Source organism: Hypanus sabinus, chromosome 20 (assembly GCF_030144855.1).
Source record: "Hypanus sabinus isolate sHypSab1 chromosome 20, sHypSab1.hap1, whole genome shotgun sequence".
NCBI classification, from domain to species: Eukaryota; Metazoa; Chordata; class Chondrichthyes; order Myliobatiformes; family Dasyatidae; genus Hypanus; species Hypanus sabinus.
Window position 1 is genome coordinate 22,780,303 of NC_082725.1, and position 13,832 is coordinate 22,794,134.

General features: G+C 40.5%; 1 protein-coding gene and 1 long non-coding RNA gene across 2 annotated transcripts in view; one reads left to right on the forward strand and one right to left on the reverse strand.

Annotated features, from left to right (window-relative positions):
* The window catches only part of LOC132378377 (uncharacterized), a 423,374-nt gene that overhangs the window by 25,629 nt on the left and 383,913 nt on the right, over positions 1–13,832 (forward strand). The window lies entirely within an intron of this gene.
* Positions 5,782–13,832, reverse strand: part of LOC132378374 (uncharacterized) — a 353,365-nt gene continuing 345,314 nt past the window's right edge. The window contains exon 2 of the mRNA XM_059945246.1: positions 5,782–5,813. The gene's annotated coding sequence lies outside the window, so the exon portion shown is untranslated. The remainder of the gene's footprint in view (positions 5,814–13,832) is intronic.

Sequence of the window (13,832 nt, forward strand, 5' to 3'; positions counted from 1 at the left end):
TTAGTAATAATCTTTCAAAATTGATTGGACTCTGGCATGGTGCCAGAGGACTGGAAAATTGCAAATTTCATTCCTCTCTTTAAGAAAGGAAGTAGGCAGCAGGAAGGAAATTATAGACCAATTAACCTGACATCAATGGTTGGGAAGATGTTGAAGTCCATTGTTAAGGATGAGGTTATGGAATACTTGGTGACACAGGACAAGATAGGACAAAGTCAGTATGGTTTCCTTAAGGAAAAATCTTGCCTGACAAACCTGTTGGGATTCCTTGAGGAGATTACAAGTAGGATAGATAAAGGGGATGTAGTGGATGTTGTATATTTGTAATTTCAGAAGGCCTTTGACAAGGTGCCACACATGAGGCTGCTTATCAAGTTAAGAGCCTGTGCCATTACAGGAAAGTTACTAGCTTAGAGCATTAGCTGATTGGTAGTAGGCAGCAATTGGGAATAAAAGGATTCTTTTCTGATTGGCTGCCAATGACTAGTGATGCTCTGCAGGTGTTGGTGTTAGGGCTGCTTCTTTTTGTGCTGTATATCAATGATTTAGATGAAGGAATAGATGGCTTTGTTGCCAACTTTGCAGAGCATACAAAGACTGGTGAAGGGACAGGTAGTGCTGAGTAAACAGGTAGGATGCAGAAGGACTTAGACAGATTAGGTGAATAGGCAAGAAAGTGGCAAATGAAATACATTGTTGGAAGATGCATGGTCATGCACTTTGGCAGTAGAAATAAATGTGGAAGAATAGTTTCTAAATGGGGAGAAAATCCAAAAATCTGAGATACAAAGGGACTTGTGAGTCCTTGTGCAGAACACCCTAAAGGGTGGTAAGGAAGGCAAATGCAATGTTAGCATTCATTTCTAGATATCTAGAATACAAGAACAAGGATGTGATGTTTATACTTTATAAGGCACTGGTGAGTTTTGGGCTCCTCATCTAAGAAAAGATGTGCTGGCATTGGAAAGAGTACAGAAAGTTTATCATATGAGGAATGTTTGATAGCTCTGGGTGTGTCCTTGCTGGAACTTAGAAGGATGAGGGGGGATCTCATTGCATCCTTTAGGAAAGGCCTAGACAGTGTAGATGTGGAAAGAATATTTCCCGTGGTAGGAGAGTCTATGACAAGAGGGCAAAGCCTCAGGATAGAGGGGCATCCATTTAAAACAGAGGTGCAAAGAAATCTGTCTAGCCAGGCGGTAGTGAATTTGTGGAATTTATTACCACAGGCAGCTGTGGAGGCCAGATCATTGGGGGTATTTAAGGTAGAGCTTGATAGGTTCTTGATTGGACATGGCACCAAAGATTATGGGGAGTAGGCTGGGGAGTGGGGCTGTGGAGGAGAGAAAAGGATCAACTATTATTAAATGACTATACATTCCCAAACCAAAAGCCGTGTATGAACCAAGAGGTACATCATCTGCTGAAGGCTAGATCTGTGGCATTCAGGTCTGGCAACCCAGGCCTGTACCAGAAAACCAGGTATGATTTGCGGAGGGCTATTTCAAGGGCGAAGAGACTACTTGAAATGAGGTTGGAAATGACATCGGATGCACAACAACTCTGTCAGGGTCTGCAAGACATTACTTCCTAGAAATTGGGAACCAATAGCATGAATGGCAGCAACGCTTCACTACCAGATGAACTCAACGCCTTCTATGCACGCTGTGAAAGGGAGAACACAACTACAGCTGTGAAGATCCCTGCTGCACCTGATGACCCTGTGATCTCCGTCTCAGAGGCTGACGTTAGACTGTTTTTAAAGAGAGTAACCCCCGCAAAGCGGAAGGTCCCGATGGAGTATCTATAAGGCTCTGAAAACCTGTGCCAACCAATTAGTAGGAGTAGTCAAGGACATTTTCAAACTCTCATTACTATGAGCAGAAGTTCCCACTTGCTTCAAAAAGGCAACAATTATACCAGTGCCAAAGAAGAATAATGTGGGCTGCCTTAATGACTATCACCCGGTAGCACTCACATCTACAGTGATGAAATGCTTTGAGAGTTGGTCATGACTAGACTGAACTCTTGCCTCAGCAAGGACCTGGATCCACTGCAATTTGCCTATCGCCACAATAGGTCAATGGCAGATACAATCTCAATGGCTCTTCACACAGCATTAGACCACCTGGACAACACAAACACCTACATCAGGATGTCGTTCATCAATGAGAGCTCAGCATTTAATACCATCACTCCCACAATCCTGATTTGAGAAGTTGCAGAACCCGGGCCTCTGTACCTCCCTCTGCAATTGGATCCTTGACTTCCTCACTGGAAGACCACAATCTGTGCGGATTGATAACATATCCTCCTCACTGACAATCAAGACAGGTGCACCTCAGGGTGTGTACTTAGCCCATTGCTCTACTATCTAAATGCACATGACTGTGTGGCTAGGCGTAGCTCAAATACTATCTATAAATTTGCTGATGATACAACCATTGTTTGTAGAATCTCAGGTGGTGACAAGAGGGCGTACAGGAGTGAGATATGCCAACTGGTGGAGTGGTGCCGCAGGAACAATGTGGCACCCAACGACAGTAAGATGAAAGAGCTGATTGTGGACTTCAGTAAGAGTAAGACGAAGGAACACATACCAATCCCTGTAGAGGCATCAGAAGTGGATAGATTGAACAGTTTTAAGTTTCTGGGTGTCAAGATCTCTGAGGATCTAACCTGGTCCCAACATATTGATGTAATTATAAAGAAGGCAAGCCAGCGGCTATACTTCATAAGGAGTTTGAAGGAATTTGGCATGTCAACAAATACACCAAAAACTTCCATAGTTGTACTGTGGAGAGCATTCTGACAGGGTGCATGAAGGGACTACTGCACAGGACTGAAAGAAGCTGCAGAGGGTTGTAAATCTAGTCAGCTCCATCTTGGGTTCTAGCCTACAAAGTACCTAGGACATCTTCAGGGAACGGTGTCTCAGAAAGGCAGCATCCATTATTAAGGACCTCCAGTGCCCCAGGACATGCCCTTTTCTCACTGTTACCATCAGGTAGGAGGTACAGAAGCCTGAAGACACATACTTAGCAATTCAGGAACAGTTTCTTCCCCTCTGCCATCCGATTCCTAAATGGACATTGAATTCTTGGACACTACCTCACATTTTTAATATACAGTATTTTTTTGTACTTTAAAAAAAATCTATTCAATATACATTTACTGTAATTGATTTATTTGTTTATTTTATTGTTATTTTTATTTATTTTAGCTTTTATTATTATTATTTTTCTCTTCTATATTATGCATTGCATTGAACTGCTGCTGCTAAGTTAACAAATTTCATGTCATATCCTGGTGATAATAAACCTGATTCTGATTAAATGGTGGAGCAGACTCACTGAGCCAGAAGTACTAATTTTGTTCCTACATCTTATGGTCTTATCGACGCCTATTGTTTATGAAAGGTGGCTTTGTCACCAATGAGTCATGTGGCTTTTGGCAGACTAGATTAAAGATGCCAAGTTTGCACACGAGCCCAGTGAGGGGGCTACACTAGTCTCACCTATCATCTTCTAACTGGTCCTCCTTCCTTCACCCCACCTTTTTATTCTGGCATCTTTCTCCTTCCTTTCTAGTCCTGAAGAAGGTTCCGGCCCAGAACGTTTACTGTTTATTCATTTCCATAGATGCACCCTCAGTTGCTGAGTTCCTGTAACATTTTCTGTGTGTTATCCTAGAACGTATGTAGTTCAAATGGCAATTCCATTCTCTGTCATCTGAAATATGCCAGTTTGTGAAAAAAAGCTTTCTTCTCTGTAGTCATCTACTTCTTCATGCAACAAGTTTGGCACAGATGTTCTGTGACAAGCAAAGTATCTGTTCCTCATTCGCCATCAGCTTCAATGAGCCTAGTGCGTTTGTGAAAAAAAAACAGATGCATTTTTAATTACCATTTTGTCTCCCCCAGTATTTGAATATTCATACTTGCCAACCCAGAGAATTAGCAAAAAGCTGGTCAACAGCTTGACAAGAGCTGACAAAGCCTTCAGAAAACTGATAACTCAAACATAGCACTGAATACAAACCATGCAAACAGCAATGACTTTCTGAATTTACATAGAACCTTCACTTTCATAAAAAAAACTACCCAGAATTTTCATTCATTTTGACATTAATTGAAACTGGCTGTTTTTAATAATTAGGGTCTCCCCCATCTCCAAAACTGAAGACTAATAAGATATGATCTCATTGACACTGGAAAATAGCAAGTGCGATGTGATCTTGGAATAGATATCAGAGTCTTTACATGTTACTAATTAGATGCTTGACACTTGTTTGACATCGTAGATACTACGGACTTCTGACCCAGGGAACTTTCTGCAGAAAAGATGATGGAGAGTGTTCTGAGTCTAACACCGTGGGCAGGAATGTTCCTTTTGATTTGAGAATGAACCACTCATTTCCCCAACTCTATCTTCTCTCTAAAAGATAATCATCATACGTCTGGATTTGCAAACTGCCTCACTGACCTGACTTTCATTCTTGAAACTCCATGGCCTCTCCTGTAATTCTCACTCCACACTGTAATTTCCTGCTGTCCAGTGGACTCTAATTTCCTCAGTCTCCTGAAGCACCTGATTTTTTTGGCTAGCAACCTAGCTTTCTTCTGCTCTTCTCTCTCGTCTTTGCCATAAATTTTTCTCTTTGGCGCGAAGCAGGACAAGAGGTGACATGACAGAGATGTACAAGATAAAAAAGGGAGCCATAGGTAGAGTGGAAAGCCAGAGTTTGTTTTCCCAGGGTGGAAGTGGCTAATACAAGAGGGCATAATTTTATTGTGATTGGAGGAAAGTTAAGGGGGATATCAGAGGTAAGTTCTTTATACAAAGTGTGATGTGTGAGTGCAATGTCTTGTCAAATATAGTGTTAGAGGCAGGTCCATTAGGGGTATTTAAGAAAGCCTTAGTCACATGAATATGCACATGCAGATGAGGTGCAGGCTTGAAGGGCCGAATGGTCTACTTCTACACCTATTGCCTATTGTCTATTGTAATAATAGAAAAACAGAGAGCTACAGTCTGTAGGAGAGAGGGTTAGACTGACTTTAGAGTAGGTTAAAAGGCCAACACTAAATCGTGGGCCTAAATGCCCATACTATGGTGTAATATTCAATGTTCTATGGTCATCTATTACAGGACATTGGCTCCATTATACCAAGATCCAAGCTTTAATATCAGTGGTAATGTAGACCTCACCATTCAGGGTCCTTCTTGTGAGGTATCTGTTCTCTTCAACAGTCAGCAATCTCCTCTTCCTTCTAGTAAACTTGCACTCAATGAACAATTTTTTTTTTGTCTCAAATCTTGGACATGTTGGCTCCTAATGTGCAAAGATTCACATCCATGGTTCTTAGAATCAATAGTGCAAATGAACAATGAATGTTCCTTTGCTAATATTGAAGACACTTTAGCTTCACAGTTTCATTTAAATCTACACCTTATTTGCCAGAAGTTTATTATGTTTTTGCTTCTTTTAATGTTTTTTTTTTCCAGTTACAGTGAGCACAGATTGCCAGGAGAAATGTTTTTAATTGTAGGTTGATACAATAATACCTAATAAGACCCGGTGTGCTGTAATATCAGATGTGGCTCAGCTGGTAGCACTCTTCCATCTGAGTCAGAAAGTTCAATTTCCACTTCCGAGCTGTGAACACAAAATATGAAAGTGACACCGCAGTTCAGTGCTGTGGAAATGAGAATATCACTTTTAAAAATATTTACTTGTGCAGCTGGTTTAAATTAGCTGGTTTCTTGTCAGTTCAGGTATCAGAAATCTTTTGGAGGTCCCAGTTGTTGCCTCTGCATTGAAGGAAACAAGTGTGATCGGAGAAGCTTTAGAAGACAAGTTGGATTGGCAGAAATTCTCACAGCCAAATTCGGGATATTGGGTGGGGTAAAATGGCCAGCTTTGTTGGTGGGGCTTGATCCATGCAGAACCAATCTTCAACTGAGATGAGAGTTTGCGGAACATTTTAAAGCGAACAAGTTTTGGTGTATGACATTTGTGTTTGAAACTTCCCAATCTTGACAGTGTTGAATGGTCTCAGATGGAGCTGATACCACTAACATAAACAGGCACAAACTCATGTATTGACTGTCAATGTTAAGTGCAAATTGTTGGCATAGCCAAGATATTTGTAACTGCTCCTGTCATTTTGCACCTATTAACACAAGCCTATCATGGCCATTTATGTGTCTAAGCCAGGCATATGGTGCGGTATCAACTTGAGAAGCTGATAGCAGAAGAGATATCATGGTGTACTGCAGAAAATATAATTTGTTGATACACTGGGGCAGTTTAGCCAAGGTTGGTGTAAACAGAGGAAAGGATTATGGACACATAAATTCTGCAGATGCTGGATATCCGAAGCAATACACACAAAATACAGGAGGAACTCAAGTAGGTAAGGCAGCATCTATGGAAATTAATAAACAGATGACATTTTGGGACTTGAGTTCTGAAGAGTGTCAGCCTGAAAGGTCGCTTGTTTATTGTACATGGATACTGCCTGATCTGCAGATTTCCTCCACCACCTTGGGTGTGTTGCAAAGGATTATGGAACCTTGCTGAACTGTGGGCCTGCTGCAAGTCCCAACTCTACAACTGGCTCCACTCTGGGGCAAATTAATCACCATTGTAAACATTAGCTCAAAAAGTAATACAGAATGGAAATAGGCCCTTTAGTCCAACCAATGTATCCCATCTAAGCTAGTCCAATTTGCCTCTATTTGACTAACAACTGTCTAAACCTGTCCAATCCATATATTTATCCAAATGCCTTTGAATTATCATTATTGCACATGCCTTAATCCCTGGCCACCCGTTCCATAAATGCACCCACATCTGTGACAAGATGGTGTCCCTCAAGTTCCTTTTTATCTTTTCTCCCTCACCTTAAATTGGTGCTCTGTAGGTTTTGGCTCCCCTTCCTTTGGGAAAAAAAACATCTTTTCAGAGAGGCTTTAAAAAGTAAATACATTCATTTTGGAGGAAAGACCTTAAGAAATGATTTTTAAAAGTTCATCAGTATGCTTTGTAATTTACAGACAAATTAACCAATGTGCCCTTTAACTGGAAAACTATTTCGTATACATGTGAAAGTGAATCTCAGCAATTGAAAACCGATCTGCTCACAGTTGGCAATTTGATGACTAAAATGATTATGTTCCTCGTGAAAACAGTTTTTCAGCTATTGTAATTAAACTGCACCAGTTAATTTGGAAGCAAATCTTTTATAGCAAACCTTCTGTTTGTCAAATGATCTCAGAGTGTGCAGGGTTAGGTCATACTTTGTCTGTGTGTAAATGAGTTTGAGGGAAAATTGGCACATTTAACACTGGAATCACTGATGATGCCCAGAGTTGAACTCGACATTGTATCCAATTTGAGAATTAAAAAGACAGACAATAGGAAGTTCATCATAAAGTTAACACAATTTGCAGTTGTTGGGATGCTTGTAATTGACAAAATATATTGACCCAATTTGCCAGTTGAACTTCTGTCCTGATTTACTTTTCTGTTCACATCAATGAACAGATTCGGTGGCACAGGGGCCTAGTGTTTAGCTTTCACACTTTACAGTTCCAATGACTGGGTTCAATTCCAGTAGCTGTCTGCAAGGAGTTTATACCTTCTCCATGTTCTCTGGGTGCTTTGGTTTCCTCCCACGTTTCAAAAGAAGGCGTACGGGTTAGGATCAGTAAGTTGAGGGCCTGCTGTGCTGGCTCTGGAAGCATAGACAAAACTTGTGGGCTGCCTGCAGCACATCTTTGGACTGTGTTAATCATTGATGCACTGTATGTTTCAATGTGCATGTCACAAATAAAGCTAATCTCTTAATCTCTCTCAAATGAGCGAAGAATTCAGAGAGGAGGACTCTTTTTAGCCAGCACTCTGAGGAAATTCAACTTTTATCTGACTCTGACACCTTGAGCCTGAGATCTAACACTGGGGACAAACATGCATCTCTGTGGGGACTTATAGATTAGTCGTAATATAGAATTCACCCCATCAATACTGGTAATTTGCAAATATGCCACTTCCCATAAGATCGGCTCTGTTAAACCCCATGTGAAATTCACTCTCAGTTCTGTCGGGAAAATGTCACTGCGCCTAATGCGTTTATTCCCCCATCCTTGAACCATTTGACTCTCATGTACAAATGCTGTCATATCATCAAAGTTACAAGAAATAGATCTAGGGGTCTCACAAAGCAAACTCTATGTGGGACCTCTAATACGCCTGCACCTCAGGATTTCAGAAACTCAGAAAATAGTGGGGGGGGGGGGGTGGCGGTGGGAGCTACCGTACGTCAAACCATCACCTCATCCCTAGTTTGTCCAGAAAGAGCATTTTGAATGTAATCCACTCACTTTAGTGCTGTGCACTTGGATTAATTCAGGTTTCAGATTCGGATTGACCCCAAGGGAATGGGAACAAACAGTAAAATATGAAAAGAAACGTGACACTACCTAACGGTAGTTGATGAAAGGAGCATCTGGCAGATGTCTGAAGCAATAGATAGTAGTCAGGACCCCTTGGCTAATTGATCCTATTATCCACGACACAGATACTTTGGCCATCATTTTGCTTCATTCATAATAAAAAGAGTCCAGATGTCTAGTCGCCAGACTATCACATCAATGACATGATACATTCAGAGCAACCTAAAATATTACAGAATTAAAAGCAAATATTTATTCTATACAGTGCTGCCCTTAAATTTACCTGTTATATTATCAGGCTCATGGGGTTATATTCACTTGCATATGCTTTTTGAAAGGATTCTTTGTTGGGATGTGTGGATGATCAGCAATTGTTGCCCTTTGTCAAGAAAGAAAAGGGAAGCTACCTTCTGAACCATTGCCGTCTGTGTGAGAAAGGAACACCCACAGTCGTACTTGGTGGAAAGATCCAAGGTTTTGACTGAATGATGCTAAAACAGCAGCGATGTATTTCTAAGTCAAAGCGGTTCATGATTACGAGAGGATCATGCACTCTCTTGCTGCCTTCACCCTCAAACTTTGATATTGTACTGGTTATTTATCTGACAATTAACTAATTAGTTTAAGTAGTGAAATCCTTCAAAAAGAAGGTGAAAAGTTGGCAGAAAAACAATAATCGGACCAGTTTTCAAGCTTCAAAACAGATCTTCCATGTGAAGAAAATTAGACCCTATTGGAACTCCCTTTGAAATATCTCATTCTTTCTGAAGGCATTAAAATTTTCATTGATCTTTCACTCTTCTGAAAAGAGGTTTGTTACGTTGAGCCTAAGCTCCCCCATTTTTAAATCCTAGTCAGAAAAATTACTTATTTTGCATTGCAATCTACTTTCACTGCAACAGTTAACATAGAGCAAAACTGCCACTTTAATAAAACAATTTAGAACAAAGAGGTTAACATACCTGCTGAAGTGCAAAAAAGATGTTTTCAAGAACACTAAAATCAATGCTTACAAACTGTGATCAACAGCAGGCCAATTCCATTGCATCTTTCATGAATGAAACTTACTTTTGGTTTAGAAAAATCATGAAAAAGATTCTTTCAAGATTCTCATTATGTTTCATTATCCCTGAGAAAATCTCATAATTACAAGTGGAAATTGCCTTATTAGGAATTAAATGTTAAAGAGCAAATTCTGAAAAGGGTCAGGGAAAAAAATGATTGGTGAAGCTGTTTCTGTTAAAGATTCCAATTATCATTAAGTGTTCCAGCTCATTTATAACGTTCACCAGATGTTAATGTGCTAGCTGTCTCTAAAGTTAAATGCAGCAAACTTTTTAAAAACATACATCATTGTTAAAAGATACTACTAGCAGAAAGTTTGATGATCAGTGTGATAGCTGACAGCTGGCAGAATAATCATATGTTTTGGCTGGACTTGGTCTGGTTATGCATTGTCTTACATCATTTAAATCCAGTCATTCTACAAGTGAATTAAATGGAAGATTTATATTCCATTTTTGAAGATATAATAGCAACGTTCTCATTGCTGACACTAAATAATGAGACTCAAATCACAATGAACGAAACACTAATTTCAGAATAACATCAGTCTCCATAATTTGCTGGATTCAGATCCAGATTCATTTATTTATCACATGTACATTGAAACATACAGTGAAATGTGTCATTTGCATTAAAATCCAACACAACTTTGGATGAGAGGTGACCTGATAGAGGTGTATAAGATGATGAGAGGCATTGATCGTGTGGATAGTCAGAGACTTTTTCCCAAGGCTGAAATGGCTAATACGAGGGCATAATTTTAAGGTGCTTGGAAGTAGATACAGAGGAGATGTCAGGGTTAAGTTTTTACACAGATTGTCGTGAGTGTGTGGAATGGGCTACAGGCATATGTGATGGAGGCAGATATGATAGGATCTTTTAAGAGACTCCTGGATAGGTACATGGAAAATAGAGGGCTATGAGTAACCCTCATTTCTAAAGTAAGTACACATTTGGCACAGCATTGCGGGCCGAAAGGCCTGTATTGTGCTGTAGGTTTTCCATGTTTCTATGTTTCTAACCTAAGGATGTGATAAGGACAGTCCACAAGTAACGCTTCACATTCCGCTGCCAGCTTAGCACACCCACAATGCTCAGCAGAACACACAGACCACAACAAGCAACAAAACAACAGCAAAACAGGCCCCTTTCCTCCCTCCCACCCAGGCAGTCTTTCTGCTCCAGGATTGGCTTCCAGGCCTCCGGACTCCAGTGAACTTACCAACTCGCAGTCAATGGGCCACACTAGGACTTCCCCAGTGGATTCTTAGTCTCATAGACCAAGAGCTTTGGACACTGGGCTTCAGCTTATGGGACAACTTGTTCTTCTGCATCATGGTATGTCTTGATAGGAATTGTACTTAAGTTTTAAAAATCCCCATTTTAAGAAATGCTTTATGCTTTGGAAAAGCTTTGTGTTTTAGGGATAGTTTGTAATTTGGAAATCTTTAAGAAAGAAATCCTCTGTGAGTTTTAAATGTGTTTCAAGAGTTCTGTGTGGATTTAATTGTGTACTTCTGAAAGTAAATGTGTTGTGTTTTAAAATATTTTGTTAGCTGCTTTTATATTCTCCTTGGTAAGGAGAGAGGACGCACCACTTGAATAGTGGGTATTGGCAGCTAAACTCACCATGGAGAATAAAGCAAGGAAATAAACAAGACTTTGAAGACTGGGTAGTTACAATATAATTTGCCTTTTGTGAGAGTACTGGTGTCTATTTATATTCAATAGGGCTTAAGAGTCTTTGTTTGTGTTTTGAACGTTATGGTCAGCAAACCCAATTCAATTACACTTGCTTGCAAAAGGGAATGCAACTGTAAGGCTCCAGCTGCTGCGTAAATTTGAGTTACTAAGAAGGAGAAAGGTGGTGGAATGAATGGGTTAGTGCTGGTTTAGGAAACAGGTAAATTTTGTAAATTTTGTCCTTGTTTTCTAAAAAAGCAGCAGCAGCCAATAAAGTAAATACAAAGAATAGAAACAGACTCTGCATAACTCTGAAATCCCCACCTGATGGCTGGAGAAGTGTGGATAAGTGGGCTGGGGAAAATGATTATTCTGGTAGTTCAGTGCGCCCTCATCATGAAGCCTAGAATTTGGGGTCCTGTCATTGGCGAGGCCAGTGTTTGGTGATTGTCATGTCTTGGGATCGAAATCCAGTATTGTGGCCTGAGGGGCGAATCGGCAGAAATCCGCCTGGAAGTTGAGACCAGCTGGGCAGAGCTGAGTCTGTGAATTTCTGCTAGAATGCTGGGAAGATGAGGCACATTATCTGCAGGCCTAAGGCTGCCAGAGGCTGAGTTAAAAGGAATTATTATGTGTGGGTGGGGGTGGGGGGGATGAATGGGGTTTGCTTTTGCTGTTGGTGTTTTGTTGCTGGTTGTGTTCTGTGTTCTGCTGAGCTTTGTGGACATGATACCATTTGGTATCAAAATGCGTGGCAACACTTGCGGGCTGTCCCAGCACACCCTCGGGTTTTTTTGGGGTATTAACACAGATGTTGCATCTCACTATATGTTCCAATGTGCATGTGACAAATAAACTTGAATCTTGATTCTCACCTGGGGACAACAATGTCACTGCAGGTGACAAGGTGGTGCTGGTCTGGTGAGTTAATCTGACAGCTGCACAGAGTCTGCCAAAAGTGATACAACCCACTGGTCCATTAACAAGTAAATACTTCAAATATACATCACAAAGCACTGAATATTGGACACAAAAAATGCAAAACCTTGAAATTACTTCCCCTTGGTTGCTGACCATGCATAATCCTTCAGGACTCTTATCAAGCTTTCAGCTAAGACGTAGAAGTCTTGGCTCCGTCACCTTATTAAAACAGGAGGTGAGTCACCATGCACATGAAGGGATCTTGGAACCTGGAATATGGATGAATTTTACAGTTACACTATTTTGGGAAATTTTAGTGCTGTGATCTGATTAGTTTTCCATGCCCTTTCATTGTTTTAGTCAGCCAAGTGGAAAGAAAATAAAATTACTGATCTCACCAATCAATATGCAAGTCTCCAGTTTGATCAGAAAATGAGTCAATCCTTAATTTGATCCTTAAGTTAATCTGGAAAGGCACAATTTATGCAAGTTGAAGGTAATGGCAATTATTGTTTGCAATTAGTACTGCTCTGCCTATTTCATTGACTTTGGGTGCCCTTTTCTCATAAAGGCAACAGCATGCTGTTATCGGGCAAATTCCTTGCTTACTATGTCACTGGTGACATAGCTACAGGAGTCTGGCTTAGGTGCCCTCACATCCCTCAAGACATCCTGCATCACTTTACGCTACTTTAGCCACAGAACCATGCACCAAGTACTTTTAGAATCAATCTCTCTCTGTCTTTATTAATAAACCTTTAGCATCAATTAGAAAACCTACTGCCAATTGGCAGAACACTCCGTATTTGGATGAGAGCAATCATTGTTTAAGAGCTGTTTGTTGTGACTGGTCCTTTTTTCTGTTCCTTTCTTCTCTTGACCACAAGACACAGGAACAGAATTTGGCCTTTTGGCCCATCAAGACCCTCCTTGAATATTTGTAAATGCTTTGCTTATCTCCTAGTTCCCAATTGACTAATTTTATGCTTACTTATCTATTCAAGCAATCAAACTGTAAATAATGGGTAGCGATAATTGATTCTCATTAACATTGCTTTCAGTGTATACTGGATAAATAGCAGAGGATATCATAACTGAACGAGCTACCAATAATAGTGAATTGACTAGAAAAAATAGGAGTGTTTCTACCCCTTTAAAAATTGTTTTGAGTGTGGGATTCATTTCAAAACCCACTTTATTGTACAAACCCTGCGCAGGCTCTGGAGTAATGGTGTGTGTTTAAATTTACACTGATTGCTATGTCTTGCTGGGGAGTTTCGGCTCCTGCAAAGACAAGGCCCAGAGAAATGAGATGAAGGCATGCTGATGTCACCTCTGTCTCATTAGCATTGTATTTAAACGTTTCTATCTGTTCCAGCGGAAATGTTCCTGGGGGGCTTCTTGAATGTGCAAGTGAAGCATTAAGGTGGCGTGCACCTCCTGTAATGGGTCTGTCCATCTGTTTTCCTTTGATTTGCACCCATATAATATGCATAAGCACTATGCAAAGGAAAAACAAAACTGTTTCTCATCTTGCATTCCTTTGCACTCTTTCCTGGCATGTTAATCTTCACCTCCGTAACAGCACCCGCCTGTGCATCTGCGCATCCATTGCTGTAACTCACCCATATTTTTGCTCCTTTGAGACTTGACCATTTCCTGGCCAGATTGCATGCTCTGCTCTTCACAGCTCAAAGTTCAAAG